This window comes from Myotis myotis, unplaced genomic scaffold, assembly GCF_014108235.1.
Source record: "Myotis myotis isolate mMyoMyo1 unplaced genomic scaffold, mMyoMyo1.p scaffold_m19_p_7, whole genome shotgun sequence".
NCBI lineage: Eukaryota > Metazoa > Chordata > Mammalia > Chiroptera > Vespertilionidae > Myotis > Myotis myotis.
This window is the reverse complement of record NW_023416379.1, coordinates 19,930,993-19,951,745: the sequence shown is the minus strand read 5'-3', so window position 1 is coordinate 19,951,745 and position 20,753 is coordinate 19,930,993.

The window sequence follows — 20,753 nt, the reverse complement described above, 5'->3', positions numbered from 1 at the left end:
CTTGGCAACAATAAAAAAGTTGAGCACCATTTTGCTTCCAAGGCTCTGAGGTAATAGGTACTCTTACACATTGTTAGCTGAATGACACAATGCTACAATCCCCCTGAAGGACATTTTAGCAATATTTTTAATAGTTATAAATGTATTTACCCTTTGGCCCAGCAGTCTTACTTCTGGGAATATATCTTACTGACACATCTGCACACATCAAAATGATTTATGCCCAAGGTTACTCACTATTGCTTTGCTTGTAAAAGTAAAAGATTGGAAACAATCCAGGTAACTATCAGCAGAGGAGTGATCAATTAAACTATGGTATATGCACACATGGAATATTAGGTAGCTGAAAAAAGCAATGAGAAAGCATGAGATTCACTAACAGAGAAAGCTCTCTAGGAAATATTGTCAAGGTCAAAGCTCAATGAGCAGAAGAGGGTAAGTGATATGTCACGTTTTATATAAGAAATCGAGGAAATAATACCAGCAATTAATATAAGTGGTTAACCCTGGGGGGATAGAGAGTTAGCTGAACAACAGCAAGGTGGTAACAAGTCTTCTCAATGTATACTTTGTTAAGCTTTTCCTTTTCTTAGTTTTAAAAAAATCATTAGAATATATTACCTATTAAAAACAAAAAACTAAATAAATCATTGTTTTAGTTAAATGAAAAGAGTGTCTTAATCCTTTCTGGTTTACTCATTTTAAATAAAAACATTGAGGTATCTTCTTATATAGGCTTTTCTGTTATAAGAAAAGAGTAAAGAAAAACATTATATTAATGTACCAATAAATTCCCATAGCAATCATTTACTAATTTGCCACATATGGACTTAAGAATCTAAGTATACCTAAGCAACACTGACTTTGCTGACTTTTCTCACTTTTCTGACTCTGTCTTTTCTGAAAAGAGTGATATGATAGGTCATCAAAACCTTCCTACTTCAAATATATCAATGTGGTGCCTTAAAGGGAGATGGTAAAACCACTTTTTGATATGGATAACAGTTACTTTAACAAGAACCACAAAATAGAGCAGGAAGGTGTGACGTGATTAAGCTGAGAGGAAGAGAATTGTCAACAATATAAGAATTTTTAAAAAGCTGGTTTATGCATCAAACTAAAGTAATAATTTTATTAGAATAGACGGTTCAATTAGATAAAACAGACATAATTCATTAACTCAACAGAATAATTTTCAAATCATCACTTTACATATTACCACATGGACACATTTTGCCTCTCACAGTCAGATTTTTATGAACCCTGCTTCAAAAGATTTCTATGATAAAGTGGAAGCAAAGAACACAATGATTTTAAAGTTACAGATAAACTTCACATTCGTGCTATGCTATCAGAATTATGACTTGTTATTACACATATTATTATTATTAATAAAATGAACACTAACTGTTATTTTAGAAAGATCACTAACCCATCTCTGAGCCCCAGTTTCCTTACTTGTCATAGGATGATAATAATACATTATTCATAGGGTTGTCACAAGGAATAAATGAAATAAGGTATTTAATAGTATGCTGAAATAATGCTTGGTGTACAGTAAGTATTCACTAAGTGGTGGCTATTATTTTGGTCTTATTTAAATGTCAACAATCCTTTAAGACAGAATGTATTGATTTTTACTATTTAGTTACATGTATATGTAAGTTATTATATAATTTTATTATTTTTGTAATAACAGAAGAATGCGTATGATATGCAAATTGTAAGATTGGGATATGAAATTCAATGAACACTACAATTTAAAAATTCTCTGGTAAAATAATAGCAAGAAATGCATAAGCATATTAGCATTGGCAGTATTGGAGTCGTAAAACTATTAGTAATTATCTTTCCTTTTCTCTATTTCCTAAATGTTTAAAAAATATTTTGTAGCTTTATAATGACAATAAAAATAAATATAATAAACTGGGCTGGGAGCAGAAAGAAGATAAGTGGTCAGAAATAATAAACAATCTTGATTCAGATTATGGTTGAGTTTTTACCTCCACCCCACACCCAACACACAAATACCCTCCATATACCACTACGATTGAAAGTAAACTTTCTAGGTTTAGCTACATAAGTGTGGTTTTAGAAGGAGACAGTGACTGTGTAAGAAGATGAAGGAGAATATATGAGAGAGAAACTAAATATTAAAATATTACCATGTGTCAGATACTGCTAGTTGCCTTCCCAATCTCTTCTTCTTTAGTAACAGAATCTCAATTTTGTCTGACAGCAATATGTTCTGTTAAAAATACCTTCCTAGATTCCCTTGCAGCTAGGGCTGGCCATGACCCACTCTGGCTAATGAAGTAGCATCAGAAACTACCAGGAGAGACTAAACTGGCCTTCTGCTCCTTCCTCCTTCTTCCTATCAGGAATGCAGATATGCTGCCTGGTCACAGCAATCATTTTGCAATTGTGCTTACGAAAGTTACAAGCTAAGCCTGGCAGGACAGAAGTGTGTGAGCTTGGGGCTCTGCCAGGCTCATCAAGGAGCTGCATCTTCCTGGATCAGTCTTCTTGTTAAGTGAGAAAACTGAGTTCCTATATGTGAAAGCTACTGAAAGAATGTTCTGCTTTTTGCAGCCAAATAAATCCTCACCGATACACATGAACTTCCAGTTATGCCTAAGGCTCTTTGGAGGGAAAGACCCTTTTTGAATCTTGGCTAACAACAGGCAGAGTCAGAGTTCAAGAGACCTGGAACAGGCCACACCAACGCCACTTAGTCACTGCGTATTCATTTAGCTGAGGGCTGTATTCAGCTGTGTGGACTCTGTTCCGGAATGCCATCCAGAACTCATTGTACTTCTGACACCGCCACCCCCCTCTTTTTTTAACATGGAAAAGTCTACATTAAAAAGGCCCATAGGTGACATACTTTTTAAAACACTTGTCTTTGTCTAAGTACACGCATTGTGTGCATGAATGTTAATCAGCTACAACAGGGCTGCTTCAGGCCAAGGATATTGTTCCACAGCATAACACAGGAAGTAACAGAATCGGTGATTTCTGCGAGCAGGGAGACACACTTTCAAAGAGTAGTCTATCTGGAAGCTGTCTTCTTCCTCACCCTCCCCATCCTTCAAATTCAGGACTATAAACCCCTCCCCGTCACTACAGCAGAACAAATACAGCACAAAGAAAAGCCCCAAAGAGAGAAGGCATATTCCCGAATATACGGGAACTGTGACCTGCCTGTCGCAGAGTGGATACCTGTTTCGGCAGAGTTCGTATTTGCCTTGGTGTGAGGCTGTAGTTAGCAGTGTGGTTGGAGAGTCAGGACTTAACTCCCATGCTCCTACCACGACATAGTATGGTCTCATTTTATTTTTTTTAAAGTGTTTTTATTGATTTCAGAGCAGAAGGGAGAGGGAGAGAGAGAGAGAAACATCAATGATGAGAAAGAATCATTGATCTGCTGCCTCCTGCATGCCCCCTAAGGGGGATGGAGCCCGCAAACAGGCATGTATGTGCCCTTGGCCAGAATCAAATCCTGGACCCTTCAGTCCACAGGCCAGTGGTCTACCCACTGAGCCAAACCAGCTAGGTCTGACCTCATTTTCTAACTAAGGACTTTAAGCAGTTATAGATAAAACATGAGGAATTCTCAGCATGACAACAGAACACACTCCTCCCAGAGCAGCAGAGCGGAGAGCGCCCCACGGTGCTGCACAGGGCGCTACCCAGAACCTGCCTTCGGAAAAATCTCACGTGAAACAGAGCGGCCGCATCTTCCCATTCTTCCCACAATGGGATCCAGTCCTACAAGTTGACTACTCAGTGAGAGAGAAGAGAAATCGAGTAGCAAGCACAATTCTTTTCACTGAAATAAATTAATACACACAGACAGCTCAACCCGAGAGGCATCATCATATGTGGCAACGGGGTAGCCTCCCCTCCTTTGCCAGGCAGGGTCCTGGCAGGCCATGTACTAGTATGGCACAATCCAAGTGAGTGATTTGAAGAGAGTTTAATAAAAGGACTATGTACAAGCCTTGGCAAGGTTTAGGAAATACCAGAAGGGCTGGAACAGCCCCCTGCAACTTGTAGCAGCAGAGAGCTGTCCACACGTACAGGTCTAAAAGACCAAGGGGAGAGAGTTCCCCTGGGTACAACTGTGAACTTCTTGACAGGAGCTGAGTCCTTTGATGGGGGCGGGGCACTCATTTTGAAACAACCTGGTAGAGAGGGGGAATAAATACCCGGACTTCCCTTTTCTTCTACTTTTGATTTCCTGTTGGTATTTCCCTTTAGCTGAACTCAGTTGAAAGCCAATGGCCAACGAACTCCATTGGTAGATTTTATGTTTCAGCTTTCGGTGGCGCAAAGCATAGCGGGAGTGGTGGGAGGGTGGTGAGGAGTGGATTTTGAAGGGCAGGCAGAAGATATACAGCATATTCTAAATAAAGAGACTTTTAATGAAAGACTACCTACAGAGGTTTGGTCAGGTTAAGAGACCTAAGAGAGAAGTTAGAGCACCCAGGAATAGCAACATCAGGAATTACCACCCTTAGAATGGAAGGAACTGTTAAGTAGAAATTGCACTATTGGAGCTCAGTGAGAATTGTAGCCTTTTGGGGTGGTGGTGGTGGGGGTGTGTGTGTGACTGTGATTTCAGGGAAATTCAATTCTTGTCGGAGCTGTGGCCCTGAAGCAACCAGGAAGAAAGAAGGGAATACTTTTGTCTCCTATTTAGCGATCTCTTGCCAGTAACCCCTACTGACTCAATCCAACCAGAAACCAACCAGGAAGGAACCAGAGTGTTGATATCCCACATGGATGCACCTACCAGGACACAGAACAATGCCAGGGATGGTAGACAATGCCTCTAGGGAAGAGTAATTAGCACAGCACCTTAACAATATAGATTATTCCCTCTATCATATTATCTGTCTCTTCTTTACTTTGGGAATTGCTCACTCCTTTGGATCCAACAAACATTCACCAAGCACCTATTATGTGCCAGCCACTCTTCTTAGCTGAAGAGATAGAACATGAAAAAGACAACAAGGTCTTGGGCTTCACGAAGTTTATTATATAGTTGGAGAGAGAAAGGAAATAAACAAGTACTAAAATAATACAAAATAATTTTAGATGGTGATAAGTGCTAAGAAGGCAATAAAATAAGAAAATACAATTGAGAATAAGATGATGCTTTAGGTGGGGGGGAAGCACAAATATCTGAGAAGGAGTCACTTGAGCTGAGACTAGGTGATAAGAGCCAGCCATTCTAGGAACTGGAGAGGGAAGAACATTCCAGGCAGAATGAAGAGCAAGTGCCAAGAGTGAGGGGGCAGAATAAGTTTGATATATTCAAGGATCAGAGTAAAGGACACTTTATTTTTTTGTTTTGTTTTTAGGGACACTTTAGCTAGAGCATAAAAATAGAAGATAAGATTGGTGAGGTAGACAGGGACCAGACCAAGGAATGCTTTGTAAGGTAGATAAATGCAAAGAAAAGCTACTATGAGGCTTATTGTGGAGAATGGACTGTGGGGGAGGAAGGGAGGGAGGGAAGAGGGAGGGAGGGAAGGGCAGCAAGAATGGAAGCAAAGGGATAAGTTAGGAGGCTATTGTAGTAGTCCACGTGAAGAATGGTGAGTGCGAGTAGTAAGAGGTAATTGTCTGGTTATAGTTTGAAAGGACAATATCAGGATTCTCTGATAGATGGGACATGAGGGGTAAAAAAAAGGAAGTATACCCAAGTGTTTGGTTTGAGTAAGTGACTGCATGGTTCTGCTACTTACTAAGCTGAAAGAGGAATGAAGTGTTTCCACTTAGAAACTTCTATGTAGATACACAGATAAATACTCCAAATCAGCCTACTGTTGCCCTTTGAAAGAAGATATTGGGTTAACTGGGGTCCCTCAAAAGTTCATGTCCATCCAGAACCTTAGAATATAACCTTATTTGGAAATGTGGTCTTTGCAGAGGTAGTAAGTTCAGGATCTTGAGACAAAGTCATCCTGGCGGGCCCCAAATATAATAAATGTTTGTCCTTAGAAGAAGAGAGGACACACAGAGACACAGGGAGGAGGCCATGTGAAGTAGGAGGGGAAGATGAGAGAGATACCACTGCAAGCCAAGGAATGTCAAGTATGGCCAGTAGCCACTAGAAGCCAGGAAAGAGGCATGAAACATTCTCCTTGGTACTTCCAGAAAGAATTAACCCTGCTAACACCTTGACTTAAGATTTCTGGCCTCCAGAAATGTGAGAAAATAAATTTCTGTTGTTTTAAGCCACCCACTTTATGGTAATTTGTTACAGCAACTCAAGGAAGTTGATACAGATTTTGATACTGGGGAGTAAGGTGTTGCTCTAACAGACACTCAAACAGATACTCTAAAATACTGTACACAGATACCTTAAAATGGTATCTGTTTTTGGAGTGGTTTTTAAATTGGATAATGAATGGAGGCTGGAAGAATTTTACGATGCTTAATAGGCAAAGCTTAGATTGCCTTAAGGAGATAATTGGCAGAGATATGAATGTTAAAGATGCTTCTGTTGAGGCCTTGGAAGGAAATGGCAGTTATGTTATTAAAAACTAAAGGAAAGGCAGGGAGGAGGGGGGTAAGAGATCAACCAAAGGACTTGTATGCATGCATATTAGCATAACCAATGGACATGAACACTGGGGCGGTGCTGGCTTGTCCTGGGGAGGTGGGGGAGGGGGGAGTGGTGGTAGGGGGGTCAATCGGGAAAAAGGAGACATATATAATACTTTAAACAATCAATCAATCAAACAAACAAACAAAAAACAAAATGAAAGGAAAGGCGATCCTTGTTATAAATTGGCAGTAAAGTTGGCTGGAAAGCAGAACTTATAAGTGATGAACTTGGATATTTAGTTGAGGAGATTTCCAAGCAAAGTGTGAAAGGTGCAGCCCGGTCCTCATTTACAGTAAAATGTATCAGGAAAGAGATAAATTGAGCAAGAAACTGTTAAGCAAAAATGAATCAGGACGTGATGATTTGGAAAATCCTCACTCTGTCCATATTGCAAAGGCCTACAGCATACACTGGATGGAATACCAAGGGTGTGGCTGGCAACCTTTTGCTGGAGAGATTAGGTGTATGACTCATACAACCAGTTGACCACCTCAGCAGAATAGAGATAAGGCCACCCAGGCAGGATCTGTGCAGAACATTCACATCTAACGGCATGGACCTCCTTGAAGTATGCGAAACCCACAAGGTTTTTGATAACGTTATATCAGCAGAAACACTGCTGACTTAGACTGAGAGGGACAAAGACTGGACAAATGAAGAATGGCCATTAGACTTCTGGGATTCTACAGTGAGGAGATAGGATAGTATAACTACTCAGCTATTAACATGCATTAATATTCAAGAAAAAAGAATAATCCGGAGAGCAGAGCTGTGAACACAGAAGCCAGAGAAGTGGGTCCCATGGCCTCTGTGGGCCCAGACAGTGGATTGAGCCACAGATGATTACTCTCAAGTCTTGAAATCTAATGGAATTTTCCCTGATGGAAACTTTCTTGGGACCACTGAACCCTTTATTTCTTCTGTTTTCTCTTTTTTTTTGGAACAGAAATGTGTAACCTACGTCTGGCTTATCACTGTATTTTAGAAAGAGGTCATTTGTTCTCTAGTTCGCACTTCCACAAATGGAGAAGAATTTTCCCCTAAAATAGATCGTACCAGTATGTCACTCATACATGATGAGATTTGGGACGTTTGATGCTGAAATGAATTTAAAACTTTTAAGGATACTTTGATAGTCTGAATGAATGTATTTTGTATATGAAAAGAAGGACATGAATTTGGGAGGCAGTGTCAAAGGGAGGATTGTAGTGGTTTGAATGAGTCCTCCCAAAATTCATGTCGACCTGGAACCTCAAAACATGTTATTCAGAAATAGGATTGCCCTAGCTGGTTTGGCTCAGTGGATAGAGCGTTAGCTTGTGGACTGAAGGATCCTAGGTTTGATTCTGGTCAAGGGGACATGCATGGGTTGCAGGCTCGCTCTCCAGTAGGGGGCGTGCAGGAGATAGTCGATCAATGATTCTCTTTCATCATTGATGTTTCTATCTCTCTCTCCCTCTCTCTTCCTCTCTGAATCAATTTATATAGATAAAACCCTAATATGCAAATAGACCAAACAGTGGAACAACCGGTCGCTATGATGTGCACTGACCACCAGGGGGCACGCGTTGAACATGGCGGACTTTGGCAGCAGGTGGTAGAGCATGGAACATGGCCGGTGTTGGCCATGGTGGGATGGTGGAGCAGGTGAGCGGGGGCGCCAGACCAAGGTGGGCGCCAGTCACTGTCATTGGGGCCAGCCTCTGGTGGTTACTGAAAACTCTTTGCTCCTACATGTCGCAGTCCTGCCTGGTGCTTGCATCTGCTGCTGGCGCCGGCCCCACTTGCACCAGAGCTGCCACTCACACCCACTACTGGCACCTAGAGCCAGTCCCGATCATTTGGCTCTATCAGCGGATGCGAGCAGTGGCTGCTGGCCCCGATCACCCCTTAGGACTTCTCCACCTTCCCCTGAGGGGTGATCAGGGCAGCAACTACAGCTCGCACTTGCTGACGGTGCTGGCCCCACTTGCACCCACTGCTGGTGCCTGCCCCAACCACTCCACTCTGTCAGCGGGTGTGAGCAGGGCAGGAGCCATCAGCGGAAGATTGGCTGAGGCCCGCCCCTGTGCCCACCGCAGCCTCATGGCCCACAGTTCCTTACAAGGTGCACGAATTTGTGCACTGGGCCCCTAGTAAAAATACATTTTTTAAAAAAGAAATAGGATCTTTGAAGATGTAATTAGTGAGAGATATTAATATGATACATCCTGGATTTGTGGTGGGCTCTAAAACATAACTTGTGTCCCTATAAGAAAAGAAGAATTCCCAGAGACACGGAGAGGAGGACATCATGTGATATCAGAGGCAGAGATTGGAAGGAAATGTCTACAAGCCAAGGAATGTAAGGATTGGGTATACCACAAGCAGTTTGGAGACAGACATGGATAGGATTCTCCATAAGAAGCCTCAAAAGAAACCAAGCCTGCTGACACCTTGATTTTGGACTTCTGACCTCCAGAACTATAAGAGAATAAATTTCTGTTGTTTTAGGCTTCTCAGTTTGTGGCCATTTGTTATGGCAGCCCTCGAAAACTAATAAGCTATCTTTGATTTTTCTGGTTGCTTTAAGAATAGTTTTTCTTTGTATTTGGTGTCCCACAGCTTCACTATGATATATCCAACTGGGTTTTTTATTTATTTATCCAGCGTGGAATTCATTGGGTTTCTTGGAACTCTCAGGGTTCCCATTTTTTAATTTGGTTTTGGCCTGGAAGCTCCTTATTCATTTGTTGGCTTTTCAGTGCTTTAGAAAGATTTTTAATAATAATTTTCTATAAATTTTTATTGTTTTAAGTGGAAGGGTTGGTGTAATTAGCCCGACCTGGCTTTATCAGGAAGAGGTGTCTCTGCCAGAATGATCTTTTAATAACCAAATCAGATCATGTCAATATTCTGCTTAATATTCTCTAATGGCTACTTAAGCTTATGATCAAATCCCAAATCCTACACCCAACCCTGATGATCATGTCTGCGTCACACTCTTCATTCTTCTGGAACATTCTCTCCCTTTCAAGCCCTGCTCCCTGCCATGCTCCTAAGATGTCTGCAATGCTGTTGCAGAGATTGTTTCAGGGAACAATTTCTCTCTTCCCCCTTAATATTTTCCCAGCTATTTCATTTTTTAATATTAAGATTCTAGTAGATGAAAAAGGCTTTATCAAAGAAATGAAGAATAACTGGGAGAATTAATAATACAGGGCAGAAAAGTTTTCTCTGTATTTCCCACTTCATGCCATGCAAATAAAATTGTTTCTACCTCACCTAGTACAGTTCATTTCAATACATATTTATTGAGTGCCTCTACATAACAAGTATTGTAGATAAATTGGAGGTTCAAAGAACAATATGACATAATCCCTTCACCTCAAGGATTTCAAAGTTTGGTGAGGAAGACAGATGATAAAAAAATAATTTTAATATGTTTTTGTTAGATAAAGTTTTGCAGAAGGAGTTAGGGGTGCCCAGAAGAAGAACACGTAGTCAAGGCTGGAATTTCAGGGGAGGCTTTCTCTATACCTTTCTGCCTAGTCCTGTGCAGTTCAGTCTGTCTAGCGTCTAGAGAAGAGTTTGGTCCAATTAAACAGGGTAGCAGAAAAGGTAATTTTAGAACTAAAGATGGTGTTGTCATTTGACAAGAACATAATCATTTATATTACTTAATTTAGCCAAGAGCTCTCTTGTTACACACAGTAACTAATGAGTTGTCCAACCTGTCTCAAAAGAGCAACTTGAAAATAATGATATTGCTAAGTCTATTGACTGGGAAGTAGACTTTGATAAACTTGTAAAGCAAAGCCTTCTCTATCTGTCTCAGAAAAGAGCCGCTCTCTTCAGGGAAGAGCAGTGATCTTCAAATTGGCATTTGTGTATATCTCAGAGCACCTGGATGCTTTCCAAGGCCTACACAGGACTGTGATTTTAAGGAAATCAATTTCTAGATCTTTAGCTTCTGTATGTATGCTCTCCTAAAACTCTGCTGAAATTGTCTTCTGTGCTTTCCCATTTTTGCATGTCTCCTTTTATAATCCCCTTTTCACAATGAATTGAATTTTATTGTGTTATCTATTCCATGGTTGAAAAAATTCACCAAAAAAAAAAAAAAAAAGACAATTCCAAATATTGGTGATGGTGCTGAGAGAATGAAAAACTCAAAGGACTGGTTAAAAGTTTTTTCTAAATTAGAGTATTCCCTTTTATTTTTAATCAAAATTCAATGAGAATCCAAGAGCATACTTAATAAATAGACCAATTACAAACTAATTTTTGATGATAGATCATAATGGATTTTTGTTATGTAATTCAGAAGGAGTTAAAATAATTGAATAACAGAGCCACAATGAAGTCCTTTCTAGTTCCATTTACTTATTTAGATTAACTGTGTTTCTCAGTGCTTATATCTATCAAAATGAAAAGTGGAAATTAAATTTTTCATTTTACTAATAATTAATATTCAAAGCTATATTTCCAAGTTTTTTAATGTCTAATGCACTTTTATCACATTTATAATAAATGTTGTTTTCATCAATTGTACACTAATGTCCATAATGATAACTCAATCTAGATGAAATTTTTAACACTTAGAACCTGTTTACAAAATTCTAAAATTCAAGTTATATACATAAAGTATTATAGACTAATAAAATAGTTTTATGCATAAATATGCATCACTAATATATATGTTAAAATGCTCATGAAGGAACGAATTAGAAATATGTTTTGTGAGAGAAACGAAAAGGTGTGAAATCTTCATTAAAGGAAGAGCTTATTCATGTTTTTTACATTTATATGGGTAGATACAATTGCTTTGATGAAAGAAAATTCCACAGGGTACAATTAAAAGAGGAAAGTAACTGTTTCATTTTAAAATGCCAATGTTTTTGATATATGGATTTTATATCCTCTGCATTAAAAAAAACTTATGATGGCCAATAAAATAATTTAAAATATTTAGAAGCATAAAAATATTTCAAAATTGATTAAGGCAGTTCATGAGCAAAAGCTTTGGAGACACTGGGTAAAGATGTCTCTTGACATGGTCTCAGCTTCACCCGGAGAAAGTTAAGCTCTCCCCATACTGAAGCTCGATGCCGCTACGGGGACCACAATTCTGCCACTGACAAGCTGCCCTTTTGAGATACTGATTTTAAGCTGTTTTTAAAGAAACAAACACTAGAAAAAAATTCGACCCTTCCCTCTTTCCTGCCTAAGAGACTCAGACAGAGAAACCTGCTTCAGGAAGGAGAGCTTAGAATGTCACCTTAGCCTAATTTGAATTAAGTGTGGTAAATGAGGGTTTCAGGCAGGAGCCTGTTAGCTAGGTATCCCTGGTGTCTCATCATTTCTGAGTTGCCTAACAAAAAATTTCCTGCCGTGTAAGTTCTGCTCTTCCTCAGCTACCTATAAATTGCCCATTCTCACTTCTAAAATCTAATACCTGTTCTCCCTTGTCCAAAAATGCCTTCTATACCTGATGTTGCCCCACTGTCTTTGGAATTTTCATACTAATGGGAATTCTCCATGCCCATGTGCTAAAACTTTGATTTTCTCCTCTTAATCTCTCTGTGTTAAATTTGATTATTAGCCCCACCAGAAGAACTTAGAAGGTGGGAGGAAAAGTATTAATATTTTTTAAGCCCCACACTTAAAGTGTTCTGTTTGTCTTCACACTAAGTGTTAGTTCCTTGGGGAAACAGACAAGAAGTAAAGAGAACCACGTTTTTTAAGAAAGTGGAACTCAAATCTAGCTTGTAACACCTGTTTATTTCTATGTCTGAGAAAAAAACAAACAAAGCCCCAATCACTATGTTCTTTAAATTTATTCTATTATTATATCCTAAAAATACTTAATAATATAAATATTTGACACTTTAAATTACTCTTAGTGGAAATGCAGGTAAGTCCCTATACAGCTTAGTGTTTAAGGGAAACAAAAATAAAAAATGGAGTAAAACATTATTTTGTAATTTTAATTAAGCCAATAAGACAATTTCAAATATGTAATAATTATATTAACTACAATTATTATTAAACAAACAAGCAAAAGTCCTTAACTTATATAAGTACATGTTGAATGAAGAATAATAATTTATTTAAATCCAATGACTTTATATTTACAATGCAAAATGTTACATCTACACTAATAAAAGACAAACATGCCAATTGACCGTACTTTTGCTACACCTTAAGCTACGCCCACCAGCCAATCAGAGCAAATATATGCAAATTAACCCAACCAAGATGGCGGCCGGCAGCCACAGAGCTGGAGCAAGCAGGAGGCTTGGTTGCCCCAGTGATGGAGGAAGGCAAACTTCCCACCTACCATGGCCGGCTCTGAGCTCCACTCAAGGCAACAAAGTTTCAATTATAGAAGATAAATAAACCCCAGATACTTGCTTTCAGCTGGCTGTGGCCATGGAGCTGGAGCGAGCAGGAGGCTTGGGTTGCCCCTGGCGATGGAGGAAGCCAAGCTTCCCCCCCGCCCTGGCCGGCTCTGAGCTCCACTCAAGGCTACAAAGTTTCAATTATAGAAGGTAAATAAATCCCAGAATAAAAAAAAAAAAGAAAAAAAGGAGAGGCTGGGAGCTTCCATCGCTGGGGGGCTTGGCCAGCCTGAAAACAGCCATTAGCCCCTCACCCAGGCTGGCCAAACCTCCATGGGGTGAGGGTCCCCACTGGGGGAGCTTGACCAGCCTGCAAACACCCATCAGCCCCTCACCTGGGCTGGCCAGGCACCCCAGCAGGACCCCCACCCTGATCTGGAACACCCTTCAGGGCAAACCAGCCAGCCCCCACCCATGCACCAGGCCTCTATCTTCTATAATAAAAGGGTAATATGCAAATTGACCCTAACAGCAGAACGACTGGGAATGACTGGTCACTATGACACACACTGACCACCAGGGGGCAGATACTCAATGCAGAAGCTGTCTCCTGGTGGTCAGTGTGCTCCCACAGAGGGAGATCTGCTCAGCCACAAGCCAGGCTGATGGCTGCCAGCACAGTGGTGGCGGCGGGAGCCTCTCCCGCCTCCTCAGCAGCACTAAGGATATCCGACTGCAGCTTAGGCCTGCTCCCTGCTGGCAAGTAGACATCCCCCAAGGGCTGCTGGGCTGCCAGAGGGATGTCTGACTGCCAGCTTGGGCCCAATCCCCCAGGGAGCGGGCCTAAGCCAGCAGGTGGACATCCTCCGAGGGGTCTCAGACTGCAAGAGGGCATAGACTGAACTGAGGGACCCCCCAAGTGCACAAATTTTTGTGCACCGGGCCTCTAGTTTTAAAATAAGATTCACAGTAAACTGAACTGAGGCTTTGAAAAAATGCCCTGGGTAATGAAGTAAGTTTTAAATCTTTTGGTTCTATCTCTGCCTGTGCTTGCAGGTTGATTTCTAGAATGCCATACATGTCAAATTTTCCATTAAGAAATTTAATCTTTTAGTCTTGGCCGGGTAGCTTAGTGTTGTCTTAATATGCCAAGGTTATGAGTTCAAAACCTAGTCAGGGCACATACAAAAACCAACCAATGAATGCATAAATGAGTGGAACAACAAATTTCTCTCTCTCTCTCTCTCTCTCTCAAATAAATTAAAAGTAAATAAACTATTTTTTTTCAATGCTGGAAATTATTTTGAGCTTATTTAGGTTGCCAATACATTTTTGAATGCCATAACTAACTAAGGCAACCAATTAGCCAGCCAACTAACCAGTCAATCAATGACAGATACACAGATTTCCAGAACCACTTAGATTTTTATTTTCTGCCATCAGAGAGCTTACAATAAAATTTGGCAAGTAAACTAACAATTCAAAGAAATTAGGTCTAAAGTTTGAAATGCAGACAGCAATATCTAATACAATACACACTTCAACCTATAGCTACACACAAGCATTGTACACATATTCATTAAACCAATCATTCTCTCTGTGCCTGGCTCTAAGCTATTGTGAGCCAGCTGCTCCTGCTAGGCAGTATAGGCAGGAGAACAGATATAATCCATAGGGCAGATGTTCTGTCTACAGATTAGCAACTTCCAACAGAGAAAGGGCCTTATACAATGAAAGAGATGAGTCAACCAAAATGGGAGTTGAAATCTGTTTGTACCACCCATTGTTACCTAGGCCAGTGCTTTTCAAGATATGTTTCATAGAATAGTGCTGTCAGCATATTGTTTGTAGTTGGTCTGCAAAGACAGATTTGGACATAGAACATAGGTGTTTAGAAAATTGCTGAAACTTACAAGCACATGATAGTTTCACTCATTTCAATCAGGAGGGTACAGAACAGTTCAGTTCTTGAAATCACATGACAAGTCTTGCATGGACTCATACTACATTGACTCAAAGATGCCTACTAATGGTGCACAGTAAGACCTGATTACAACATGGTATTTTTAAGGTTATTTTACCAAGTGCAATTCAAAAGTGTTAAATCTATCATTTATTTCTTTCATAAAAAATAATTTAAATTTAACTATAACTCTACAGAATAAATTGTTCAATTTGACTTCTGATGATATTTAAATTCTGAATACACAGTATCATTTGCTTCATTTTGGATAAAAGCTTAAAACGAGTATCCTGAAATTGCTTTAAAATCATTTCTTCTATTCCTGTCAACATAGATCTGTGAGACTCGTTTTTCTACTACGAGTGTTATTAAAACAAACGTAGATTAGATAAATTAACAAATAAGCAGCAAGCTTATCTGTCTCATTAGAAAATGTGTGTAGCTTACAGTATGTGTTTAATATAGGTGTTTAATTTGGGAAATTGCTTTTCATTTATGATTTTTGTTTAGTTGCAGTTATGAAATGATAAAAAGTCACAAGTAAAATTAGTGATTTTTCTATTTTAGCCACTTACATGCATGTTTTCACTGAATAATGTGGTTAGTTTTTATAAATTAAAATTTTTTTAGTGTTATGTTTGTTTCAATATAGTAATTAAAATGTAATTTATATGTTTTGAATCCAATAATAATAAAGAATGGAATCATATTTTGTGTTTCTTTTTCAATTCATTTCGGGGATGGATAAAGGTGGAGGAGAGTTTAGGGGGGATAAATGGTGATGGAAAATAAATAAAGAAAAAGAAACCTCCCCTCTAAAATAATACATTTGTTCATTTTACTTCATTTTCTAGTAACTCATTTTTATCGTATTTTCCAAAAGCATTAGTCTATGACTAATTAGGGGGAAAACAAAAAATCCCCCAAGTCCTGTGAGACAACTTGCATTATCGGCTTCATTTTATAGGTCAAGAAACTAAAAGTCATTTTAATAGTCAGTTAATGCTTTGATAACAACCTCGAAATTCCGGTAGTTTATAACAACACATACTTATTTCTCACTCATAATATACTTTGGTAGCCATGAGTCATTTTACTTATGGGTCTTCGCAAAACAGGTCCAAGGCTGAAGAAGTAGCAAGCTCTTATTAGGTACACACCATTTTCTTGGTCGAGGGGGGAAAGCAAGAGAGATGGTAGAAACCTACAACAGCTCTCAAAACTGGTTGCTGGATATGGTACTTGCCATGTTTCCTCACATGCCACTGGCCTGAGCCAATGCATAGTCAAGCCCAAGATAATAGGGTGAGAAAAGTTGCTCTCTTATCAGAAGGGAAAATTATTATTTGAGAATAATAATAAAATCTACTATAATTATACAACTTGTAAGTAGTTGTGCTAATATTCCAACCTGACAATCTAGCCCCAGAATCTGCATTCTTTTTAAAAAATTTATCTTTATTGTTGAAAGTATTATAGATGTCCCTCCCCCGCCTCCCCATTGACCCCTTCTAGTCCATACCTGCCCTCTGCCCCAGGCCTTCATCACTGCATTCTTCATAATAACATCTCACTTCCTACTTTCAAGAGAGTAGAATAAAATGGAGAAAGAAAAATGCTAACATTACATCTCTTCTTCTACAGCCAACATGGTGTAACCATGTAGAATACATGAAGCCAGACAAAAAGCCCTAGGGCAAGTTCAAGGTCACGCAGGACTATTGTGTTTCATCATCAATGTGTCTTCAAGCAGAAAGATACTTTTATTGGTGAGCACAGTTGAGATAAATAATAAATGTACATGTAATAGTCCGCAATAATGACAAATGTTAAATTTTAAGACCAAATATCTGCTCTCAGTGGTCGGCAAACTGCGGCTCACGAGACACATGCGGCTCTTTGGCCCCTTGAGTGTGGTTCTTCCACAAAATACCAAATGCGGGCGCCCATGTACAGTGCGATTGAAACTTCATGGCCCATGCGCAGAAGTTGGTATTTTGTGGAAGAGCCACATTCAAGGGGCCAAAAAGCTGCATGTGGCTCATGAGCCGCAGTTTGCCGACCACTGTGCTATCTCATTCTCTTAAATTTATTTTATTTTTATTATTTTTGCTTAAAAGAAAGCTTAATTTTTCACAACATGAATTTGTCACTTTGTACCATTCGCCACACTTTGTACTATTGGGCATATGTTTTCAGTGGTAATGTTATTGATAATATGTAGAATTATGTATTGACCAGATATTTTTGCACTACCTAGCATAATATATATAATATAGTATATTTACAATTTTCTTTTTTGTATAATTCTATGTGTAGATTGTTTGCCACCTAGTGGCAGTTCTTTTAAAATTAAATTTATTGGGGTGATATTGGTTAATATGTAGTGGCAGTTATTTTTAACTCAAACATTAATATTCATGATCAATTTTAATTAGTTTGATAATATGCTTGTATTTTTTAAAGGAAAAATCCCAAAGTCAAAAAATGTTTAAAAGTGTTGACAATTGCATTATTCTGCTCTAGCAAACTTTAAAAAAAATACCTTGCAAATTTGGTTCATATTTAATCTTTGACAATGATAGATGAGGCAGAGTATTCAGAAGTCATTTTCTGTCGCAAGAAGAATATAGAAAATGATAAAATGAACATTTCAATTTTTAGCAAATAATACTAGAATGTTCTTTAGACATGGTGGTTTTCTGTTTTGAATTCAATATTGCTTAGCGAAGTATACACTCACAGTTGCAAAATGTATTGATTTATTATACGCACATTTTGATCTGTGTGACTCTAGGGATTTAATTGTTGCTCCTGGCAGTCACGTTTTAACTTTTAATATCTTATTAGAAATTATTATACAGTCACAATATCATAAAACCATGTGCAGCAGGGTTGAAATAATTTATATTTAAATTATTTCTTAATTTATATCACTTAGACTCGCAAAAATTAGAATCTGGCTAATAAAAAATTTGACAAGAACATGGTGTCCTATAAGACCTCATGCATTACTGGTAGGAATGCAGACTAGTGCCAGCATTCAGGCCAGCAATATGACAACACTAAGTATATGTTTATTCCACCTTCTCCTGGGTTTGTACTCCAAAGTCTATCTCACACAAGTCCATAAGGGACATACAAAAAGATGTTCATCAGTGTTTGTTGAAATAGGAAGCTGAAAAAAGTCTAGGTGTCCATCACTGGAGAAGTGAATAGGCAAAAATGAATGAAATTTCACCATGAACTACTATGCAGCAATTTAAAATAACAGTTACATATGTATACTTAGCACATAGTGGATCTTAAAAACATAGTGCTGAGCAAAAATGTTAAGACAGGAATAAATTGTGCAATATAAACCACTTTGTAAATTAAAATACATAATATAAAACAATAATCCACATTTTACACAAACATAAAGTCGCCACATTCTATATTTAATGTATTTAAGGAAGTAAAATTGGGACTGGATATACTAGTAAGAGGGAGCAAGTGAAGGAGTATATGGATAACTAAGCTAACAGGAAAGGATCTTGCAGGGATCAATGATGATAATATGCCTAGGACAGTGGTTCTCAACCTTCTGGCCCTTTAAATACAGTTCCTCATGTTGTGACCCAACCATAAAATTATTTTTGTTGCTACTTCATAACTGTAATGTTGCTACTGTTATGAATCGTAAGGTAAATATCTGATATGCAGGATGGTCTTAGGCGACCCCTGTGAAAGGGTCGTTCGACCGCCAAAGGGGTCGCGACCCACGGGTTGAGAACCGCTGCCTTAGAGGGAGAGCTCAATGATGATGAAGAGCTATGCCATCTCTAAACATGAGGTCCAAGTAATAATGATGATTGTGTCAAATTCAAGAATCATATTTAAAAGTATTCCTAAAAAAAGACAAGAAAAAAACACCCCAAAATTTCCCTCCTAAGCAACAGAGATATTTCTCCCAATGAGAGGAACTGTTTATCTTAGCCAGATGATTTTTGTGTTGGGCTAATTGTAAACAGCCTGAAGTTATTTATATTTCCAGTTCACTGGGCATTGAGATTTTGAATGAAAACTGATGCTGGGCATGCTCCATAGAAAAAGATGGTGGTGTCAGAACGCCATCCACTCTCCACTTTGCACTCAAAAGGGACATGAGCACATTAAAGCCCCAGAGATATCCTATTGTCTTTGCCTAACCGTGTTTCTCAGACTTACTCGACCATGCCATCTTTGTTTCTACAAAAGAAAGACGCTAACATCTACCAAATTTGCCTTCCATGGCCACTTGGGAAAACACAATTTTACGTAGACTTCCTACCACTATCACTGTATTTTAATTCCCATTTTCCATTTTACCAGAGTTTTTATAACGCTTGCATGTATTTTTAATTTCCTTAAAAATACATACCCTCAATGATAAAAGTAGTACATGCTTATTGAAAAATTTTAAACAATAGAGAAGTATATTTGTTTAAATATGAGGCCCTGCCATACATCTTGAGCTGTACCTCCCTTTGCCCCTTCAGTATTAAGTCTTGGATATCCCTCCTTGTCAGTAGACTCACATTACTTATCTTGTACTTTTGATTTTACAGCCACAGAATATTCAGAGTAGGGATATGTTTGAGCCTGAGGGCAGGTTTTAGCAGCGGGATGTGGGAACAGGGAAAACCCAGCCCACGCAGATGGCCCTGAAGGGTTGGGACTCAGGGGAAGGCTGCATCAGGCTGGGGGCCATGTGGCCCTGGGCAGTGTGAGGGAGTCAAGAGGCAGTTTTCAACAGAGATGGGGGACATAAGGCTACAAAAAAGAGAAATAAAATGAGAAGCAATGATATTAAGAACAGAGCAGAGAGAAAGGGGAATGACACGTGCATGGCAGCAAAACAATATTAAATACAAGGTTTGAATACTTGCCATATGCCAGGTGCTTGGCTAAGTGCTTTATATATATACTAGAGGCCCAGTGCACAAAATTTGTGCACCGGTAGGGTCCCTGGGCCTGGCCAGCGATCAGGGCCGATCTGCGGGTGACCGGTGGGGTGATTGAGGGGTTCCCTGTTGTCACCTGCCTTGGCTGGCCTGGGGCCTGTGGGCTGTGGGCAGCTCCTGTGTTGAGCATCTGCCCCCTGGTGGTCAGTGCACGTCATAGCACCCTGTCCTTCTGCTGTTCAGTTGATTTGCATATTAGGCTTTTATTATATAGGACTAGGGGCCCAGTGCATGAATCCGTGTACCTTGAAAGGAACTGTGGGCCATGAGGCTGTGGTAGGCATAAGGGAGGGTCTTGGCCCATCCTCCGCACCCCCGCCTGGCCCCTCCTGCTGCAGCCCCAGGTCCCTTGTCTGCCAGGAGCCTTGATCCTGCCACCATTCCCATGCACTGATGGCACTGGCCCCAATTACACCCTCTGATAACGTGGAGCGATTGGGACTGGAAACCATCAGCGGGTGCAGGTGGGGCCAGCACCATCAGCAGGTGCGAGCTGCAGCTCTGCCCCAATCACCCCTCAGGAGCAGGGGGAGGTGGAGAATTCCTCAGGGGCGATCAGGGCCGGCAGCCACTGCTCGCACCTGCTGATGGCGCAGAATAATCGGGACTGGTGCTGGGTACCGGCAGTGGGTGCAAGGGTGGCTCCAGTGCTGGCAGTGGGTGCGAGTGGGGCTGGCACTGGCAGCAGGTGCAAGCGCTGGGTGGGACCGCAGAGTGAGGAAGCAAATAATTTTCAGTAGCAACCAGAGGCTTGCCCCAATGACAGAAGCCAGTGCCCCACCTTGGTCTGGTGCCCTGCTCACTTGCTCCACCATCCTGCTGTGGCCAACGCCCACCATGTTCCACACACACACGCCCTG